We start from the raw sequence: 22904 nt of genomic DNA on the forward strand, positions 1-22904 counted from the left end.
TATAATGAGTCTGCATATATTAGAATAATTACATTGAATCGTTATGAAATTAAAAGATTAAGAGTCAACACGGATGGATTTTAACTCTGTGTCTTGATTCCTTTCTCAGGAATAATTTATTGATTGTATTTCAATTGTATTTCTCTTTAATTTTATCCCTTTCTTCTAAGAATAATTTAAAAATAATTTTATAATGATGAAAACTTAAAGATTGCTTCTTTCATGAATTAACAAAGTCAATTCAGTCATACTGATTATTATGGAAGTGGCATGACTTCCATAGAAAGAACGGCTGAACTAGATAGCATTGTGCAGTTTGGAAAAGAGAAGACACTGAACATCTGTATAGCATAAAAGGCACGGGAAGAAGAGATTAGAGTGGAATCAGAATCCTATTTTGCAGTGCAAGAGCTGGAAGGTATCAGCTGATAGTGGGGGACAATTCCAAGAGGTACAAGGAAGGTGACCATGGTGCAGCTGAAGACTGGATTTTACAGCTCTGTGCCAGAGCATGCTGAGGGAGCTGAGCAGGGATTCAGGGGAGCCAGGGAATATTTAATAGGATAAATGCAGATGTTTACTGAGCACACACATCATACATCCAGCTCCCATGCTTGCCCAGTCCTCACGTTTTTCTGTAGGTGCACCTTTGTTTTTGCCTGAGAAAACTGAGGGGTTGACAGATAAAATCCTTTTTGACTGGTGGCCATGGGCTTTGTTCAGTATTCCAAGCCTTAGCCTACAACAAGCTTTTGCAAATAAATGTTGAATGCCAACCATAAAAATGTGAACATTTCCTGTCCTTACTCCCATAGCATATATTTAAAACAGGCAATCCTGAAGGTAGAACTGTCAGCCAGTGAGCAGTGATTAGAACATTGACATACACCTTACACAAACCAGGAAAAGTTGAGTACAAACCTTTTTTGGTAGAGCTAGAGTAAGATTAAATCGTTTTTGTATCTGCATTTCTGGTCCTGAGATGACCAGGAATCTGAAGCTCCTTATGAACTTTCAGGTTTATAGAAAGCATCCATGTAATTCTCATTTCAGTCACTGGGACATATAAACTATACTCAGGTGTCTGAAAATAAAGCAATTCAACCACTATAATCTGCAAAAAATTTATTCCTAGCCCACTTGAAGGAGGAAATAACATTTCTGTGTGTTCCACAGAGGAAATCATTGCTGAGGTCTTCAAATAGTTAATACACTGGTGTTAAAACAAATGGAGTGGTACAATGAGAATTAGTTAGTAAGAAATAAATCCACAGTTTTCTAACTTTGTTTCAAAAAACATGGAAAAGTTTTACATTTAAAAACAAACTGCATACACTTTCAACTTTAGGCGTTTTATGGCTCTCCCAGTTATGTGTAGGTGTTGGGAGTTCTGTGTTTTGGCTTTTCTTGGTACAAAATATTTATAATTCATAAACGTATGAATCATAACATTTATATGGCACTTCTGGAACAGATGCCACAAAAATCTTAATTAAATATAAAAGCCTACAATTAAAAGGCAAAGCCAAATGAATAAACTTTAAAGAATGATTTAAAATCCTGCAACTGAGAACTTTAGAAATAAAAATGGAGTGTGATATGAATACCACACAAATGAGTTACATGAAAAATACAGTCTAATGACAGGCAGACAAATGTATAAGAGCAATTATTACTGTGCAACATCTTATATCTTAAAGCACTCTACAGCACTTTACAAGTTCTCTCTGAATAGATAGGAACCATTTCAAATTCTATTAAAATCCATGTCATAATATATGTTTTTTATTTGCCAACTCCTTTAGTGGCAATTATTTATGATGATACTCTTTAGCATACTACTGAATGCAATCTACCATATTTCTGAAAAATGAGACATCAAGGCACCATCTGCTATTGAATGCCTACTATAGAGTAGGGAGATACATCCAATTATCCTCACAATTATAACTCAGGCAGTTTAGCATAAGGTAGAATATCAAGGTCTTCTAATTAATTTCTTTCAAAAAACATATCTGAGGAGCTAATGAGGGCTGATTTAGCCTAACAGCTTCAAATGAGCAGATTCTTAACCCCTAAAACCAACATGAATAAAACGATTAAAGAACAACTTCTCTTCTCTAACAAGTTCTACCCATACATTTGTCCCAAACAGCAATGAGATATTTTTTGAGCTTTCAATGTGGACCAGTATATTTGTATTAGATATCCACTGGGGATTAATGAACTCATTCAGACTGAATATGTTCCCCCTTCAAATCTTTTCAACAAAAGCTTAGATAACTTTCACAAGCTTTCTGCAAGCCTCCTTATTTCCATTTATTTGCTATTTCTGTGCAAATTAACTTCCTTTTTCCAGTGCTGGTGAGGAAGCAATTAAGGAAAAGTCTATTTGAAGAGCTCTTGATAGAAAATTTCCACATTAATAATGATTATCTCAATTCTCATTGATCAAGAGGCCTGTTTTTCTGAAGTTTCCAGGTCACTTAAGAAGATCAAGTCTAAAATAGCAGAGATGAATTATGCACACATGGGGTCTGTATCTGTTCTATAAATTGACAGTGAGCTTTTTTAACAATGTAAAATTTGTAATTTGAAATCAGGGCACTTTTGACATATAAGGTACCAAGAAGAAACAGAAATTTGAGTAGAAGTAAGCATTAACAGTGTGCCTTTCATCTCCTCCTGTTTCAAACCAGATGATTGCTGCAATACTTTTGACTCAGGAAAAAGCTGTGGTGTTTTAAATTACAGCTGCAGCAAGGCTGTCTCGTAGAAATACAACAGAGGAAGACAAAGATGTGCATTTCCTTGCTGAAAAGAATACAGTATGTGTCAATTTTTAAAATGAAGGGTTTTTTTAGGACATTTTGCTGTGGTTTTATGTCACTATAAGTACTATCTGTGTTTCAAGTGACATTTATTACTCTCCAGAGATCTGAAAACATAGAACATTTTTGTTTCCTGACTAGCAGTTACAGATGCTATATGTCATTCTCCCTGTTTTCTTGATAGTTGTTTTGAGACCAATTTGGATTTACTGAAAGATCACAGCAATACATAAAGGATTACATATTGGTGCAATAGAAAGGGAGACAAGAGGAATCATGAGGCTACATGATTTGGGACAGGAATACTTCTGGCCCATAACTTCAGTCTCATCCTAGACAGTATAAAATGTCCCTTGACACACGTGGGGCTGCTCTGCATCTGTCCTGCTTCCTCTAAATGGAGCCCACAGCCACGCTGAAGCTTAACCCCATCCTCTGTGAAATTTTATCAGGAAAAACACCTGCAAAGTTACCCTTGGACTAATTTCCCTAAATAAGCAAATTTGATGTTTGTATTAATTTTCACATGCTTCCTGACATGTTTAGTATTCAGGCACGCAGCAAATATTCCAATATCATCTTCTCTCATTTTGTCTAAATAGGTTTTGGTGTTAAATCTATTGTTAATCTACATCAGGAGAAATCAAAATTATATAATCATACCTAAAAAGCAATGGAAATCCTATGTATGAAAATAAATTCTCTAATCTTTAATTATACGTTGTCTCAGAGCAAAACAATAAGATCTAAAACAGGAGAAAATTAAAAATCTTTCTGATGCACTTGTCCCCTTCATAAGTCATATCCTGAATGATGTTTTTAATGACTCTAATAATAAAAATTATTTCTACACTCACTGCATTAAAAGAGACACAAAGAATGAGGAGATTAATTCTACAATAGTTGTGTTTATGAAGCGAACAATATATTTTAACGACATAGATAATAGCAGCTAAGCATTTCAAACCAAATTTTATGCATTGCCTAGTGCATTGATAAGCATGATTCCTTGTTTACAGACAGAATAAGGAATCTATGATTTGAGCACTAGTGTTCAAACTGCAGCTCAAAACATTATGTGAGCTTAGAGCTAGAACCTTGTACAAAAGAAACATCAATAGCCAGTGCAGACCTTCCTCAGAATTCTGTGACTCTGCGTACATAGACCAAATAAATGGGCCTAAGTACAGATCCAAATCTATATTTGAGGGAGGAGCACATGGACCTTTGTCCCACACTTGAACATGCATTTGTGTGCAAGGGGTGCAAGGGGGTTCTTTTTGGGGCAGATTTCTCCAGTAATTGTAGCTGAGGGCTCACAGTATGCACCTGAATGCAACATGGATAAGTCTCAAAAAAATTTCTCCCTTGGTATAACCCAGTGGAAGTTGCACAGTACAATATTATATAGAATTACTATGTGGAATTACAGGATCACTGAGCTTGGAAGTACCTTGTGAAGCCGTTCAGTTCAAGCTTTAGGAACCTGTCCTTCACAAATTTTATTTAGATTAAATTAGTGGCCATCTTGCTTCAAGTTTACTAGTTGTTTTAATACAACTTTAACCACTATATTCAAAGGAACATACTGTACTAAAGTAAAATTACTCTCTCGTCTTTAGTCTGGCCAACACATCATTCTTTTAACAAATTTTGTTATAATACATAAGGCAAAGGGAACATTGCCTATACAAATTCCACTCTAAAGAACTGCCTAAGCATTTTGATTCATATGAAAATGTAATGCTGTCCCAAAGATTGAGGTCAGTTCAAGCATTTGTGAAGTGCACTTCCAATAAACAAAAATAAGCTTTCTGTTAAATCTTTAATATTCGACAGAAAATGCATGCTCAGCTATTCAAGGAAAAAAGTTTATTCTCTCACCTCTATTCTATTTTCACTGCTGACCTTTTCACCTTCTTTCTCTCCTTCCCCCTTCCTCCTCTGTTCCTGACTTGCAGCAGAGAATCTGATTGCATTACTAGCTGTATGTCAATATTTAATTGTTTTACATTACATGGAACAATCACCAAGCTGTCCAAGCATCAAGTGTGATTAACCAATTATCTTCTGGTAGAAGATAGAATTCATGAGCAGCTACCACCCTGACGTGGTGTCAAACACATCCTGCAACTACATGACTACATTCTGTCCCAGGCAGCTCATTATCACAAAGTTTAAAACTGCACCCATTTCAACAGCTTGGTGCTGTTAAATACTGAACCAGCTTTAAGCCAAAACCTCTATCAAAAACATATGTTGAATGTAAATATTTGCTCCACACCACAAACACAGGAAATATACTTCAAACAGTGTCCTAATCTCATTAAGCACTGGGAAAAACTCTGCACCAGTGGAAAGAGCACCTATAAACCCCATTAGTGGTATTTGAGGGGTGCAAGGGGAGCAGATCATATTTGATCATTGCCCTGAGTTCTCATGATGCTGTCAAGCCACATGTCATCTATACCAGGCCCAGCCAGCACAATCTGGGTTATCTGTAGGGGTTATGACAGCAAGACCTTATTTAAATTAAATTAAATTCAGAAATCATGTTAAATTATGTCATTGCATCTCTTAGAGTACAGAATTAAAGATTGTCTGGGCTTCTGGGGTTGTTTGACAGAAAAAAATAAAAAAAATAAACAAACTGAGTATTTTTATGTAGAGAAATTATTTAGGAATATTAGAAAAGCCCTTACGTACAGTAGATGCATTAGGACATATTACATTAACCTTTTATACATATAAATGAAGAAGCAGAAAGACTTTGGAATTTGAACTGTTACTGCTTTTCTGTGTTTCTATTGCAGAGGCTTCTAAAAGCAAGGGAAAATATGAAGGCACAAAATAACATTAGGAGTTTGCCAGTTTTAGTAGCTCCTTTTATTATGCAGTGCATCCAAAGAGGTTGAAATTTGCCACAAGAAATAATAGCTGCCTAGTTACAGGGATAAAATAAAATTAGTTCAGTGAGCAATATCTCTCTCTCTCTCTCTCTCTCTCTCTCCTAAGAATATTCATGAATAAAAATAATTTATCTGTACCATCCTGTTCTGAGCAGGTGGAGATCAGACAAAGAAGCAAATGTATTATCATGTAATCATAAAGCACTTCACTTACCAGAGATTGTGATAAGCAAATTGCTGGTAATTACACATGCTCTGATGCCACCTGTTGCAGAGAAAGGAGCTGTCTGGGCTGGATACACAGCTAAAAACAGCTAAAACAGCCTCTTGCTGCAAAAGGCACGGCTGACCTGCTGGCAGTGCATTGCTGCCACCAGCATTATCCCTGTCCCACCTGGCATTCTCTTTTAGGGAGCAGGCAACATTTCTTACACCCTCCTGGAGCAAAGCCATTATATATGTCCTTTAAAGATGGGAGAACTTATCACCCCTGGAGCACGACCATGAAACAGATTTTTTTTTTTTAGCTACTCTTAATATGAATAGATACCTTTATAATGCCAATCTAGTTTTTTGGCTTTTTTTTTTTTTTTTTTTTTTTTTTTTGTGAATATATAGCTCAATTAAAATACGTTAACTATACATTGAAAACATGAAAGTAAAATTTCAATGAGTTGTAACTTGAATTGAATTCTTTTTCCCAAAGATTTTGGATCTAAAAGAACTCCTCATTTTTAGTAAGCAATGTTGAAAACTATGAAAAGTGCCCAGACATTATAACAGAATTAGCCATTTTAAGATACAGTTGCTCTGCAACAGGTGAGAGTTGGATCAAAATGAGAATGAGAAGGTTACACCTCTGAAAATGTCCTTAGCTTTGCCAGGAACTACTTAGTGAAGGTCAAATATAGATGTTCTTAGATATATTTCAATAGGAAACATAAAGCATGGAAATAAATATAACAGTTTTAGTTACCCTCTTTCAATCTCATAATTAATCTTTCACTTTTTTCTTTTTTGCCTTAATTCATCCCAGAAAAACTATCAAAGTATAGTAAAAGTTTTTAAACAAATTTACAAGAATTACACTGTTAAAATTTTTGTGCTTTTTTTCTGTAGATTGCTGACTAAAAATTTTAGTAGCAAAAAGAAATATCATTTGTGACAATGGAATTTTATATTCAGTGGCTTCCATTCTAAACAGAAATATCTCTGTCCACAGGTGCCTAAAGAAGGAAAGCAATGAAATTAAAAAGTTTTATAATACTGGACAGTAATTCCCATTTCTCTTTCCTACAGAAACTAACAAGTTTTTGTCATATTTTACAAAATTTGGAAGTAGGCAGTGAGCTGGCAGGGGGTCTTGGTGAAGACTTAATTTTTTTTTTTTTTCTGCTTGAGGGCATTGACAGTCCCCAGAAACCATTCAGGGGAAAATAAAGAACACAGGTTCCCTGAAGTTCACTAAAGCTGAGGCCTTAGACCTCTTGTGCACCATGGCCAGGGAAAGAACTCTCACCTACAGGAAATGTTGTAACTTCAATTAACTGGGAACATAAGTGACTGTTAGTCGGATTAATGATGAATTTGAAGGAAAAACTTTGGTAAAAACTATGCTTGCCTCGCTTCAAAGGGATGAAAGGAAAAGCGATGTGGATATTTATTTTACAAAGCAAAATTGGCAATAAACAATGCGTGACGTTTAATTCTAAACTTAATTACAATTAGATTTAACTAATTAAATCGCTTCAATTAATTGATGAAGTTAAATTAATTAAATTAAAGCCTAATTCTTTTGAGAATTTCACTGGTTCTTTCAAAGGAGAAATAGATGACCAGCATAATTGTTATCCTGTCTTATGACAAGATTTCTGTTCTAAATTTGCACACATCATACAACTTTTCCAAAATTTGTAATATTTGCAAATTCTAGTTAAAGTGTGTTCCACAAGTTGCTGGATTTTTTTTTCTTTTTTTTTTCTTTTTTTTTTTTTTTCTTACAGCTTTTGTTGTTGTCTATTACTTTTGAAGGATGGGACATACTTGAGTTGCTACTGTAGTATTCATAAGAACTCTGAAAAAACAAATAGAAGAAAGGAAAATTAATCTAGAGTGGCTGGAAATGCTGAAAGCTTTTTATTCTACATATGCCTCAAGAATGGGAATAAGTAGTAATTAAAAATACCCCCCTAGACAGTAACTAGGAATGAGAATTATAGTGAGCAAAGGATTGAGGTGGCACAATTAAAAGAATGCATTTAATAGTTATGAATTATAGAGACCAATTATGATCTCCATCCCAAAAGTGTTACAGGTTCCTGCAGAAAACTACATGATAATCATGTGATCTAAGATTATATTGTAATAGACATCTAAAATGGAGCTTTTGAAATTGTCCCTGGGTTTTCTCTCAGATATTCTTCTGTTCAGCCTCTATGAAGGCCCTGCTTCCCTCAGCCAAGTGGTTTTGCTTGGACCAAACTATATCTATTACCTGGCGTGATTTAGATGTCATCTCTTCACAGAATATGGATGTCCCCATTGCAAGTCAGGCCGTGTGAAGGGACTTTTGCTTTTTATTCCTTTCTTAAAAAAAAAATAAAAAAAAAAGAGAAATCGCATTATCACATTTAAAGTGTATTTTCAATAACATCTCAGAAGTCTCTTTTCAGATGAGATGAACCATGCCCCAGATGTGCCTATTATTTTATTCTCTAAGGGATAGAAAAAGCACAAATGGAAACACTAAAAATACAGTTAGATTAAATAAACCTCTCTTGAAAAATGTTACAGACTATTTGAGCATGACAGCACATGTAGTATAGATACTTCATGGAAGGGACATAACAAACATAGATTAGAAGGGAATTATATCTTTATCATGTAGATATAACATGCATTTTTTGGTACTATTTTTTAATCAATTTAGATTTCTTTTCCTTGATATGTGCATTTTCTACCCCAATGCTAATGCACTGTCACAATGGTGTTCATCCTGAGGCTAGGCTCGAAATAACAGATCATGTGTTTTTTTGCAAAAAAAGCTGATAGAAGAAAGGAGCAATAACCTGGGTGTCCGTATATAATTCAAATTCTATAATGGAAATATAACCATTCCAAAGTAAGCTTGGAAAGTGACCTACTGCTGTATATTTTAGGTTCTGAGGAAACTATAGTTGCCATAATACTCTATTCGTGTAATCCTTGATGTGAACATTGCTGAATTTTCAGTTAAAATTGACAGAGATTACTGTGGTCAGATAGACCCCATTGAGGATTGAGATAACAAAACTACATACAGTCTTCAAATGGAAGTCTCAGTAGAATATATTAGGGTTAAGAATCTGAGAAAAGGGAGGAAATATTTTTCTGTAACAAATAAAGGAACGAAAAAATGCATTAAATACACTGCATATCTGATGTCTTATTGAAAATGTCATTGCCAGCATAGCTTTTTTGGACAAAAGAGAACAATCAAGTACATTTTGCAAGATAAGAAACTGACTGGGATAATTTTATGCTTTCACTACAGGCCTATTTCAGTGCACATCTCAACAGTCCTTTACTGATTGAGAACACGTGGCATCTACATTCCACAGACCACAAAAATGTTTGATTTCTGTCTGACATGCTAATAGCTGAAGATCAGCTGAGGATAAAAAATAAAAAAATTGGACCTGACTATAGCATATCAGTATGTAATAACTAGAAATTTTAGCTGAGATGCAGGGTACATTTTTCACACTGCAATGGAAAGGTACAAACTTGCATAGAAACGTCACATCTTTTTGAAACACTGGTCTTTGAGAAAATGTTTCTCACTGTGGCTAGAATTATGGAATAGTTTGATGTGCCAAGGTGTGCAGTCAGGTAGTGCAGAGAGAAACTTTGTGGTGCCACAGGGAGAAATAGTCACGTGTGGAGCCATAAATACTGGGAGGTGTGCTCCTGCAGTGTGTAACATTAACAAACCCTTACTTCTGAAAACATTTTCTTGCTTTTCTGGTGGGTACATGATTTTTAAGGACAAGTCAGACAGGATGCATAACTTCTGCCATCTGCCCTTTGGTTTTAAAGTGTGTTCTTATAGTGCTTAAAACAATAAGGATGGTTGAATGGGTAAGACTTATCTATGAAAAGCATCTCAGTAAATTTGCTATCAACATTCATGTTATAGGCTTCACAAAAGCAAGCTTTAACCACATTTTCAGCCTGGAAAACCTCATTGATACTAGATTAAGAAAAAGCAGACCTGTTGAAAATAAGTTCATACTTAGTGGCTTTTCGACTTCCAAAATTATTACAGTGCCCATCTAACTTAAATTTCAACTTTTTGAATGCAGAGGTCACCCAGAGCCTTGGCAAATAAAATTACTCAAAAACTAGACATCATATCATTTCATGTTATTCTAGCTAGTTGCAGAATAAAATAATGCCTTTGAGTGGAAGCATCTATAATTGATGAGAACCCTATCAATTTTTCTGACTGCACTAGACAACATCAGTTTCATCTGTTCTTTTAAAATGGTCTTTGATTGTTAGTGAATATTAGCAATACCATGATATATGCTTACAGCTATTCAAAGTAGAACGTTATGATTAAATGTCAAAGAAATCTTGATATATGTGTAGCACATTAACTTGAATTACCACGTTAATTTTTTAAAATCACCCTAAACATCTCAAAAACCCCTTTTTTAGTCTGTATAGCCTAGCACCATAATCACAGTAATTTATCTTCATCCATTAGATGTCAGCTGTTCCTATAGATTCACCAAGGCCTAAATAACTGTCACTCACCACTATCAGACCAGCTATTAGGAAAACCCAAGGATGAATATGCCAAACTATGCAACAGTTTTTACCACAAAAAGATTGTACTCGGTTTTGTTGTATGCTTTTTGTTAGGAACTAACTAATAATGTTTATACACTCAGTATTAATTTCTCAATTTGCCATGTACAATAGCCCATAGGAAAACAGCATGTAGTAATGAACTTAATGATAAAGTGTTTCGTTTTGGATGGTTGTGGTTAATGAATCTTGCAGTAGAACACAGAAACTGGAGCCCTATCATTCCACCAGTTTGTCTTCAAGAAAGATGAAGACCTCTGTGTTTCAATCCTGGTACAGGTAAACACTTGAGAACTTCCTGGGAAAGCTGTTGGCTGAACACTGTGTCTGACAAAGCAATGCACATTGAGACCAAAAATGGATATACCACTACAGAAGCACTGACAACTCAAGGGAAAAACACAGTCTTGACTCTCTAGAAACCAGATAATTCCTGTAGGTGCATGTTCAATTTTAACTCTGTATTTAGTGGATGAGTAACTAATGATCATATGAAACTTAGACCATTTTTCTTTTAAGAGGAAAAAAACCTCAACCTTTTCATGTTTTTCCTCACATTTATCAAAGATCTGATTGACCTCTATATCTTAAAGAATGACAATTTTCAGAAGGGCCATGCTTTCTAGCTGAAAATATCTTTATACAAAGAGGAGAGACACACAGTGTCTGGCACACAGTGAAGCACACAAGCACACAAGGATGTGTGAACCAAAATTAATACTGGGTCCTTATTTATGACCTGAACAATAGGCAGAACTATTTATGAAAATTATACTTTATTGAAATCGAACACAGCACTAACACCAAAAGATAGGACTTTTTTGCTCAAGTCTCAAACCATTACTTCCCTGGGAGCTCTGTTGGTCAGAGTTGATGGGGAAATGAAATGTTCCCAAAATATGCCACCAAATATGTATCTTCCCAAACACTGAGGCTGCAAGGGAAGAGCCACAAGAGGTGTATATGTTTGTATCTGTGCTCTGTGTAAGCAGTTAGGAGCTTCCTATGAGCTGGCTTGTTTGAGAGCCTTCTACATCTGAGCTGGAAATGGATCATTTTACTCTCTGGAGCTTAAACATATGACAAAAGAGCACACACATAGGAACCTCCCTTCCTGTACACTCAGCTGAGAAAACTAAATGACCATGAAGCAAATGAGCCTTTGGCTAACAGGATGAGAAAAGGGAGCATTGGTGGGTATAGGTGGAAAAGATGGTCCTAGAAGTGAGCGAAATTTATGGACAGTTGACTTTGAGACGTATTAAACTTTAAAGTTTAAATATAGCATTTGACTAGTCTTTAATCTAACAGTACAGTCCAACCTATCTGCAATAATTCTACCTTATCCACGGGGTCAGCACTGAGTGTGTACCTAAACTGAATGCAACCCTATGACTTTCTCCAACAAAGCCAGCTGTTATTAAATAAATTATGAGAACACTTGCTGGTAAGCCTTTATATTAGGAAAAAAAAATGATATATGTACTCCTATTAAGTGTTCTATAGATTAAAAGCTTTCATAAGCCAGTCAAATAATTCATATAAAAATTCTATGTAACAAATTTATCAACCTCTGACTAAAGTCTTTTATTATTCCAGCTGTTGGTTTTTCTCTCAGGAGAGGTAAAGGTAACCACTGGAAGAACCACAGAGGCGAGGTCCCACTAAAAAGTGAGTTTGGTACATTCCCAGAATTATAACTCAGATGCAACAAGTAATGCAAAATTTGGGCTTAGAATTTTCTTACAGAGACAATTTGACATTGACATGATTCTCCAATCTGTGTATCTAAAAATATATTACATTCAGGAATTAGATTGGATCAATCTATAATTCATAAGACCACTCAGTTTACAAATATCTCTCCATATACACTTAAGCTTCACTCCTCTTTCTAGGATTCTACTTTTAAATAACTTCAATCATACAAAGTCAAGAATAAACATTCATGAATGTTTGATGATTAGAACAAAATTTCTGGTTTTGAGTAAATACAGAGAGAAGGTTTTTTTTCCCCACTGGAAGTCCAAATGTCTTTTAAGTTACTCATATTTGTATGATAGTTCCCTCCAAAAACTGCAATCAAAATTTGACATTCTATATCAGTATCTGACTAAAGCTTCTACATGGCATAAAGAATTTATAAAACTTAAAAATGGGGTATAAAAATTAAAGGATTTAACTGTTTTTATATAAAAGGCATGCCTCCTGTAACTTAGAACTCCTGGCTGCTGGTCTCTCCAACCCAATAATTCAGTGTAATTTAAAAAAATAGTTTTTCCATGCATCTCTGACTGCAATTGTGAGTGGACCTTTCATATAATTTTGCTCTTTAGCATTTAATGCAAAGAACTTGTCTCCCTTCAGCGATCTCAACTAATCTTGAGGGAAAAGATCCTTATACCATATTTGGCTTTAAAAAAGTTATAATAGAAAAGAATCATTGAAATATGTAAGGTACCTATTTGCTCTTCCTTTGTCCCTTTATAAAAATTTCTCTTAACTAGGTAAGTGCTGCTGTAGTCTTCTAAATGCTGGTGTAGTCATATTAGCATAATCCCAAAAGTGTACAGGAATAAACTTATACAAGGCCAATCAGTTGCTCAAGTGAAAAATTGGTGAAAAACGTTGGTGCTAGGCTTTACCTACATCACTATTAATTAATTCCAGTTCTCCTTTTTAAATCAATTTTTTTCTCATTTGTGTTGGTACCACAGTATATTTGGACCCTGTGTGCAAGGAAATAAAACTTTCCTTTTCAAAAGCTGATTGATCTGATTCTGATCTAATTTAAGATGTATGAAGCCAGTACAATTCCAACAAACAAGTGATATCTGAATAAGGTCTGAAAAAAAAGAAAAAAAAAATCAACATTCAAACTTAGTTGCATTAAAAAGTTCCCTAAAGAGCTTAATTTAAACTTATATTTTTATATTCACAAAGTTGAACTGTTTCTGTTGTCAGGCTTAAAGAACTTGGTCACACTAACAACAAGCATAAGTGGTGCTGACTAGAGACAAAAAAAAAAAACAGTCAAACTATAGTTATCTAAGCTTCAAGAAAATTTCAGCATGGTTTAGTGGAAGATGGAAATGGAAAGATAAAGATCTAAATGGCATTCAGGTAAGCCATTTCATCTTTTTGCTCTTTGCAATGCTTTTGAACCACTTAAAAGAGAATCCACTGTCAGTGTAAATTCGTTTTGACTAGAATGCAGCAGTACCAAAAGGTCAGGTTTTTAAATTATTCTCATCATAAATCAGTGCAGGATTAGTCTTTATTGCACTAAATGAAGTGAACATTCCAGCATTCTTATCAGATTTGAATAAGGCAGATGTTGATGGGATTGAGGGCTTAAAAACATTTAAGTGAATTACTTTTCAAGGATAGCCAGTTTATTTCATCAGTTTGCTGGACATTAACCTTGCACTCTAAATTTAAGCTGCTTATACACTTTTACAGACACATCAGCATTAGATCATTTCTGCTTTGTCTCCGAAGGTTAACAGATTAATTACAGTCTACATATTCAAGTGAGTAAGCTACAACCTTACCAGTCTTCTGATGAATCAGAAATAGAAGGCAAGAGGTGAAGGTCCACTGCCTGCCTGCCAGACTCCAGGATGCAGCACAGGAGTGCACAGCCCCTTGCAGGCTGAGCTGAAAAGAGCTGCAGTCAGCTCAGACAACAAGCTTCACATTAATAAAATAGGCTATTTAGCACCAAACGTGATTCACTATGCTCCCTAAGTCCAACTCCTCAGTGGAAGGATTTTATTCCTCCTGTACTACCACTGATGATATGCAGAAAGCCAACTTGGTAGTTTTCTGGATAGTTGGAATTTTCTCTGGCTTGTTTTACAGCCATATCTACATTGCACAAGTACAGATACAGGATTTTACCTAGGCTAGTAAATACTTTTGACCTTATATCAACTTATTTTAAAACTTGATTTCTTTATTAAAAAAAAAATATATATATACACCTGTACCTTCAACACCAAAAAGAAGGTTGGTTTTCTGATTAGGAGGTTTTATTTTATTTCATTCTTTTCAAAGTGTTCTTACCTGCTTACCTTTTCTTATCTTGGCAGTAACACAGTTGACATGATGCACTACTCATATGAGAATGATACTTTGCTTGCTGTATCATACTTGCAGTCCTCTGGGTCTCCTATTTCAGCTTGCACTTTATCAGGTCTTACAGCTGTTTGATTTCTTTGTTTTATATTTGACTTCTGTACTTGAGAAGAGTGCTAGGTTGCTAGCCCAGGAGAATTGAGTCCTTTGTTCATCCACTGAGCAATTTATTTCAAGCTCAGTTGCAGACATAACCCGAGAGATTGAAAGGCAGCATTAACTCTTACCCACTGCTTGTTTGAAAGGTAGGACTGTCCAGCATAAGAATATTGCAGGCTTTGTGTGGCTTGCAAAGAAATCACACAGAATAGCACTTTCTAAAATTCACCATAATTTTTAGTGATAGATAGGATCCCCCTTCCTTGCCTTCTGTCCTTCAGAAAGAGATGAAAAGGAGAAATGAATGGCTGCACTCAGAGTCTGCCCTTGTACAAACTCACAACTGATTGAGTTTATGGAGCTTGTTGTGTTTGAACTGTCCTCCTTGACTTTTTGTCATTGTGAGAAGTTTAAACAGTTTTCCTCTTTCATTAGGAGTTTGGTTCAGTTCATAGAACTTCTTCACCCACTCCAGTCCCCAAGAAAAGGACACAGAACAAAAGACATTTCCTGAAGTGTCACTGAAAATTAGCCAGCATAATATTAACCTGCTTCATCTAACATCCCTAATGGTAAATGTATTTATTTTGCTGGTCCATAGTTATTTTCATAAAGCCAGTTTCCCCTTTATAGCCATAGAATGGTTTGGGTTGAAAGGGACTTTTAAGGTCACCTTGTTCCAACCCCCCTGCCAGGAGTAGGGACACCTTTCACTGGACCAGGTTGCTCAAATCTCCATTCAACCTGGCCTTGAACATTTCATAGAATCATAGAATCAGTAAAGTTGGAAAAGACATCCAAGATCATCAAGCCCTTTTTTTTTAATTAATACGATCATGCCCACTGAACTGTATTGTGAAATTCCACATTCCTTTTTTTGGGACTTTTCCAGGGATGGAGTAGACAGACCTGAGAAGAGTTGCAAACTTGTCACAATTTCTCTGTGCTGACTTTAATACTTTGGGCTATACACAATCAGTTTAATCTCTCCTGAAATGACAGTCTTTTTGAAAAGTAAAATGTCTGGTTCTCTGTAAAGCTGTTTCAAAATAATTACTCAGCTTTAATTGTTTATAAGGCAAATCATATATATGTCACATTTCACCACTGATTTTTAAACCTGACTGCTTGGATTTTCATGGTCATTAATTCCATGAAAATATTCTATATTCCAATAGACAGTTCCCCATTTTACACCTTTCTCCTATTTACCTCATCACCCATAGTTTTATAATGCTGCAGCTGTTTCCATATGCAGTATGTTACCAACTTTTAAAATGGTAATTTTTGTCTAGAGAAAGCATTCCATGCACTAAGGCTTCAAATCCTTGCTCCAAAGATTGACTAAATCTCACTATTTTCAACACTATCAATCCAGCACCATGACTTTTTTCTCCAGTTCTTAAGGACTGAGCATAATTATCAGCCCCAGGAATTTAATATCCTCAGTATCACAGACCAAGGTTAGAACTCAGGAAAAAAATTGAATATAGTAAAAAATTCTGTACATCATCATAATCAGTTTATTTTTCCAAATAGAAATAGCTTCATAGCTTAACCACAGCTTTGGAAAAGTTACCCAGAAAATTGCATGTCAAGATGATAAATCTGTCAATTTTTAAAGCTGCTTATTGTTGTGGGCATGACACTAAGAGTAAAATAAGGAAAACTTCATCCTGTATACAAGAAACATATCCCACCTGACCTTCAAGTACTTTATCGTGTGACTGGCTGTGTGCATTCATTTTATTCTCCTGATCATGAAGTAAAAGAAAGGAAAATAATGCATGCACAATTTCCTGCATGAAAAGTTGTTTGTCTAAGTAATAGGCAAGACGATACATAAGACAAAATGTCAGGGAAAAAAATCCAAAAATCATTTTCAGCCACAAAAAAAAATGTTTTGAAAACTGCCAAATCACTCTGAACTTGTAGAAATTGTATAACACAGCAACTGAAAATATTATAATATTCCCAGACTTTTTCAGGGAAATGCTATCTGGACAGAACTGGAACTTTGTAATTCACCAGCCTCACCCACCCCTGCCTCCAATAAACTCACAGTGCTTAGATGCTTTTATATTCTATTACAACCAGTGAAGATTTTCTAAGCCACTAAAATCAGTCTCAATGTAATTTTCATTTTTCATTAAATCCCAGAACAGCTGTGTTGAATGGGAGATTTAAAGGTCCTCTAGCATCATCAAGCCCCTCTGCAGGGACATCTTCAGCTACATGGTGTTGTTCATGTCCAACATGACACTGAATGCTTCCAGAGCTGGAATTTCTGCTTCCTCTTTGGGCAACCTGTGGCAGCATTTCACCTCCCTCGTTGTAAAAAACTCCTTCAGTGGCCACTCAAATTGTCATTTGCAAGGAATTAAAGGAAAACTTTAGGCATAAGACAGGATCTTTAAAAAAAAAGTTTAGGAATTATTTTATCTACTAAATGCTAGTTAGACAAAAAAACAACTTTGCAATTCTTTCTTTCTCAAATTCCTGACATCCCTGTTGCAAAATGTAGAGAATACTGATGTGGAAAGGAGATGGATAAAAATTTTATGGCATCTTTAACTATGAGTTATTTTCCAGATAGAAAGCTGCAAGTGAATCCAGAACAAACGGAAGAGTTAAGATCAATCAGAATATTTTTTTGCATAAAATAAATAGGATTTGCAAATCACTGTTTGAAAAGCATTAATTATAAGTCTTAATCAGGATTTCATTTTAGATTTCATGAAAGTAATGAGTGTACCTCTCTTGCTACTAATTATATATTCTGATTATCCTCTTTCATTCTGTTTGTGGGTGGCAGGGAAGTATACTTAACTTCTCTTCCTTTAAATTGTATTTCATATTATTTTACTGACTGACATATGTTAAAACTTTTTAAATTACATTTTTATACTTAATTCTTCCTGAAGCATGATTCAGACATTTCTTAATTATTAAGTGATAATTTTTTCTTTTCACAGTACGATCTCAGTTTTGGCTCTGGCTCAGGTGTCACTGCACTACCACACACAACTCAAGGAACTATATTGGCCCTTTGATTCTTTTGAACAGCCACAGAAACTCTCTCTATATATGAACCTAATTTCAGAATCCTGAATATTTACAAATGCAGATTAAAAAATAATCACTAAGGTAGTACTTGTGGTGAAAATATCACAGAAACGATGCATTTTGAATCATGCTATATGTTGAGTGAAATAATGTGTTTAGGAATCTTAGCTTAAAAATTTGTACCAAGTAATGAAGATTCATGCCAATTTCTCGTGGTTGTAATGGCACAGCAAGCTTTTCAGATGGGAGATAGTCCCAGGAGTCTAAATTTACTACAAATGTTGCAGATGAGATGCACTGAGCCGTTTGCTTTAGTTAGGAAAAGGATATTTTAGATAATTTACAAAGATGCATGCAGACTTCTGAAGCAGTTTGTGTCAATAAGAACCTGGTAGGGAAATTCTTGATGTTGGATCATTAATTTCATCTCCCCATAAATGCAGACATATTTTCAATGTTTTGTCTAGGGTTATTTTAGTGAATCATTTGATGCAATATGCATCAATTACTTTGCTAACATTCTACTATCAACATGAAGACATCTTTTCCTTGCATTGCATACAGTTCTTCCTCACTGTTATCTTTAGTTCAACATCGGTAGAAGCTAAGCAGTTGCTTTTTGCTTGGGATGTAGATCTTTAAAAATTTATATATTCTGGTTTAGAAGCATCTCAACAGATCAAGGTACCTGTTCCTTACTTCCTCCTTCAGCCTCTCGTGCTTATTCCATGATTATTCTCGTGGCTGCTGTGACACTCTGATTTCAGGTGACTCATATAAATAACATTTCTTCAGAGGTAGCAGAACAGGTACACAGAGATGAAATTCTCTGCAGCAGGCATCAGCTCAAATGCCTGTTCTTCTGGGAGCCTGTCTTTCCTTCAGAGATGCCTTCATTCCCAGGTGTCACCCAGGCCTTCCAGAGGCTTTTTCCGAGCTCTCCACTCCCATCTGAACAGACATGGATGTGGGACAGGTTTTCCTTCTGACTTGTCAAGCTATCTCAGAAACCTCCACTTATCTCAAGAGAAGCCTTGACATGGCAGCCCTCACCTGCTTGCACAGGAGTCCTGTGCAGACACAGAAATACACCTTTTCCTGAGCTCCAAAGCAGCCTTACCTCTTCCATGCCCTCCATGCTATTCTCACATGCCACTCTGAACTTTCTGGAGAGTCTTTTCTTCAACATCTTTCCCAGAGCTTCATTCTCTTTCCCAGTACAGTCCCACAGTTCAGAGCTGGGCAAAACCTTTCCTTTCAGGATTTCTCGGAACTGTAGCTCTGATTCTGAGAGTCCTCCCTGAACTCCCAGAATGAAGGGGAGTCATATATTGGAAAAGTTTAGAAGGGCCAAACAGCTCTGCTACAAACACATTTCTTCACAGCTTCATTTGGACAGGGTAAAAACCTTTTTGTATTCTTTAATTTGATTCCTCCTGATGTATAATCATGGACAACTGCTCTTTCCTAAATTCCTTCTCTGCTAATGTTTCTCAAAATTTCCAAAACAAAAAAGAGCATTTCAGATGCTGCCTAAGTTTCATGATGATTGCATTTTAAGTAGCATCCAAGAGACATCACCGTTTCATAATGTGTTTTACAAATCCTTATATTACCATCTGAATATGGCAAAGGAGGTGGTGAGCAAAGGCAATCATAATTACCAGTGAACATCAACTCTGTAAAGACAGGGGTGGAATATTTTGAATGACTTGCTGAAATGAAACATAGAAATATAGAACTGGCTTTGAGAAATGTCTAACTAGTACAATTTATAGAAACTTTTTCCTGTTTTATTGCTATCAAGTATCAGAATTTGAAGTCAACAGCCTCAGCTACATAGAACTTCATGTGAAAAGTGCAAGTGGACTCAAGTGGAATCTACAGAATCATAGAAGAGAGTGGGTTGGAAAGTCATCGATCCACCTCCTCTGCACAGAGCAGGGTGTGATCTCAGAGTGTACTCAAGTGAACACACTCACAGCTCCTGCTTTTGGCAGACTTCAGCACATACTCTGAAGAAGCTGGTAAAAAACACACTGGTCTTCAGAAGTTACAGTGTGGAAAATTCTTTTGCATTTGGTAAAAGTCATAACAGGCTTGCTCCCAAAACCTTCGTGTGTGCCCAAACAAGTCACCCAAATACACTAGTTTTTTTCCAAACATGCTAGCTGATCTAGTGCATCTGTATGCTTTACCTGCATCCTAACTTCTTTAATCATTTCTTTTAACACACTTTCCCTCTAAAAAAACTCAAAGCAGTACTTGAGTCATGCCACTTTCAGAGGTTCATATACTTACTTTGTGGAATTATTTTTTTTCCTAGTGAATTATTTGACCAAGGGAAAATTGTCCTTTTCATTCTTGCATTACACCATAGATAACATGTTTACTAGCAAAAAAAAAAAAAAATCTCAAGTCTAGGCTATGACCTTTGTTAGACAAGATACTCTCTGTAAAGTCAAACCACCGGAAAAATCAAAATTAAAGCATGAAACAGTACTTAAATAAATGCCATGGAGAAATTTACCACAGAAAGGAATAATTTTGATTATATTGGTTTTGCAAATTGCATAAAATTCTTGCCTCTCTCCCCTGGGAATCTCCTCTACAAGCAAACAGTTACACAGACAGGGGGCATGGAAGGCTTTCAACAACGTTTAGAACTAACAGAGGCAATCAGGTAATTTACTGTTGTGTATTTAAGGGGGTCATAAAAATCCAGTTGTTCTAATCTGAAATTATTTACTTGACTTAGAGTACCTCAGTCCTGTGATCTCTGAATGCCACACCCAGAGAACATAATAGAGTAGCAGTGTTCTGTAGTGACGGGTATCACTTCAGATAAGGGAAGTTATATTGATTCATCACATCTTTGAATGATACAGGGACCACCAATGCTTACATTGAAGGCAGCAGTTTGCATTTAATCTCTTGGTTAATTTTCCAGAGTTTAACAGAAGAGCAGAAACATTTTTCTTACTTCCAGATTACTGAACCTATTCCTTCTCGGTGGTGACTCAGAACATGGTGGGGATGCCCACCTGGCACACGCTGGGTATCATATGTGGAGCCTACTTGCATCAGCTTCTCATTTTAATTACTTTTGGGAGAGGTAAAGAGAAGCAAAGAGGTAAGTCACAAAGTGCACCATGATCTTTTATTTAAGAGAAAATATAAAAGCTTATTACCTTATTAAGTAATTATTATTATTTTATATTATTCTTATCTGGAGTCCACAAAATAATTTTTCTCTCTGAAAACTCCTTTACAATTAGGGTTTGAGTAGTTAGCAGCTTTTTCTAAAGCTGTTTTAACACCTGAGAAGCTAGTGGGAGACAAACCTCTCCGTAAGGAAGCCTTCTTTTCTTCTAATGATTTCTTATTTACTGCAGCTTGATTTGAAATCTACAAACCAACCCCCGGGTAAGTAATTTCAAAGGAGAAACTGCTATTTCACTGTAATTGGTGTGGCAATAGTCATGACATGATCAGTTTAGGCTTCTGTGACAAACTAGGACTTCTGTTTGTTCATCTGAACAAACAGGCTACATTATGCTGAGGGCAACAGATTGTATGGGATTGCTGCAGATTCTTTTCTTTTCATCCATGTCATCAAATGATGGCAGTGAACAGAATCATTAGACAGTGCAGAAATCACTCTTTTGTCTGGGGCAAAAATATATATATGCTGTAGATCCATTGCAGGTAGAATCACTGATAAATCCAGTTATAAAGGCTGTTTGGATGACCTTGAGATGTTGACACTGTTTAGTTATAACTTAGATTAAACTCAAGTGTGGATGGTGCCTCAAATTTGTATAATAGCCCAAAGACCCATTTGTTGGTATCTCTGTGCATAGCATGTCCAACCTTCCCCACAAAGAAAAAAAATTATTCTGGCAATTCAGTCATAAAGGGCCTCAGAAATGAAGCACGAATTGCTGGTTAACCTTGCAATTATGAGATTCAGAAATTAGGATTAGCAGTGGTGCTGTAGAAACTATCCAATTTATGAGACATCTATTCTAAAAATACGAAAGTATCATTCCCCTGGAAAACTGAGATTTATCCTGTAGAGCATAAGCTCTGCAAAGGAAATTATTCTGACTGTGCTTCTTCACCATGATTGATTTCTGCAGGCAAAGCACAGTAGAAGGTACAAGAACAATTTTTTAAAGTGAAGAACACTGGTTGTTCAAGCATGGGAAAGTAATTGAAGGTAATGAAGGCTCTAGAACACATAAAAAACCCTAAATCTGTATAGCTGAGAGCAAAAAGAAATCTACTGGATCATAAACAACAATCAGTACTCAAAGGCACATGGTAAATGAATGCCTTTTATTCAGAATGTTTGGAAGGAAAGAAATTCCTCTGGCCTCACTTGTGTGCAAGAAAATTATTTGTTAGTTTCTAGACCATGCAAAGATGAGTTAGTCTGGAATGGTGACTTCAGTATCTTTATGAGGAACACTGGAATCAGAGAGGCTTTGAGGACAAGAATATCTTGAAGACTCCACATAATGCAATAAAGATTTCTGCATGGGCTGTGCAAAGAGGCTGGGTTTATATTGAGGGTAATTAGGAGCACAGCCTGGACCATGACTGTGAGAAACTGCTGCAGGTCCCACCAGCTTCACAGAAAGCTCACCACATCTGGAGAGAGGCTTCTTGAGGAGAGAGCTGTGCTGGCACAGATGTGAGGAGGCTTTATTGTACATCAGAAAGCTCTTGAACACTGAATAGGAGCATCTGTAAAGCTCATAACTGAGTATCTGAAGAAGGGAACATACCATGTGTTTCAAAGTTCTCAGAGGTAGCAGGACTCCAAGGGAGAATGCTTTTCCAGAAAAAACACCTCTTCTGTCACTGCACCTGTCTTCTGGGAGGTGTGTAATCTATTCACCTAATGCTCTGCACCTGGAACAGTTTGACATGGAGTGGCAAGTGTCAGAAAACACTTGTGTGTCCCCCATATCAGCTTCAAGTGCCCTGCAAAGCTTAC

The 22904-nt window shown here is 36.0% G+C and overlaps 1 long non-coding RNA gene across 2 annotated transcripts in view; it reads right to left on the reverse strand.

The window, feature by feature from the left end:
* The window catches only part of LOC148223295 (uncharacterized), a 247823-nt gene extending 241754 nt beyond the window's left edge, over positions 1 to 6069 (reverse strand). For both annotated transcript variants that reach the window (XR_015804410.1, XR_015804409.1), the window contains exon 1: positions 5955 to 6069. This is a non-coding gene — a long non-coding RNA (uncharacterized LOC148223295). The remainder of the gene's footprint in view (positions 1 to 5954) is intronic.
* Between the last annotated feature and the right edge of the window lie 16835 nt (positions 6070 to 22904).

This window comes from Sturnus vulgaris, chromosome 6 (genome assembly GCF_052056855.1).
Source record: "Sturnus vulgaris isolate bStuVul1 chromosome 6, bStuVul1.hap1, whole genome shotgun sequence".
NCBI lineage: Eukaryota > Metazoa > Chordata > Aves > Passeriformes > Sturnidae > Sturnus > Sturnus vulgaris.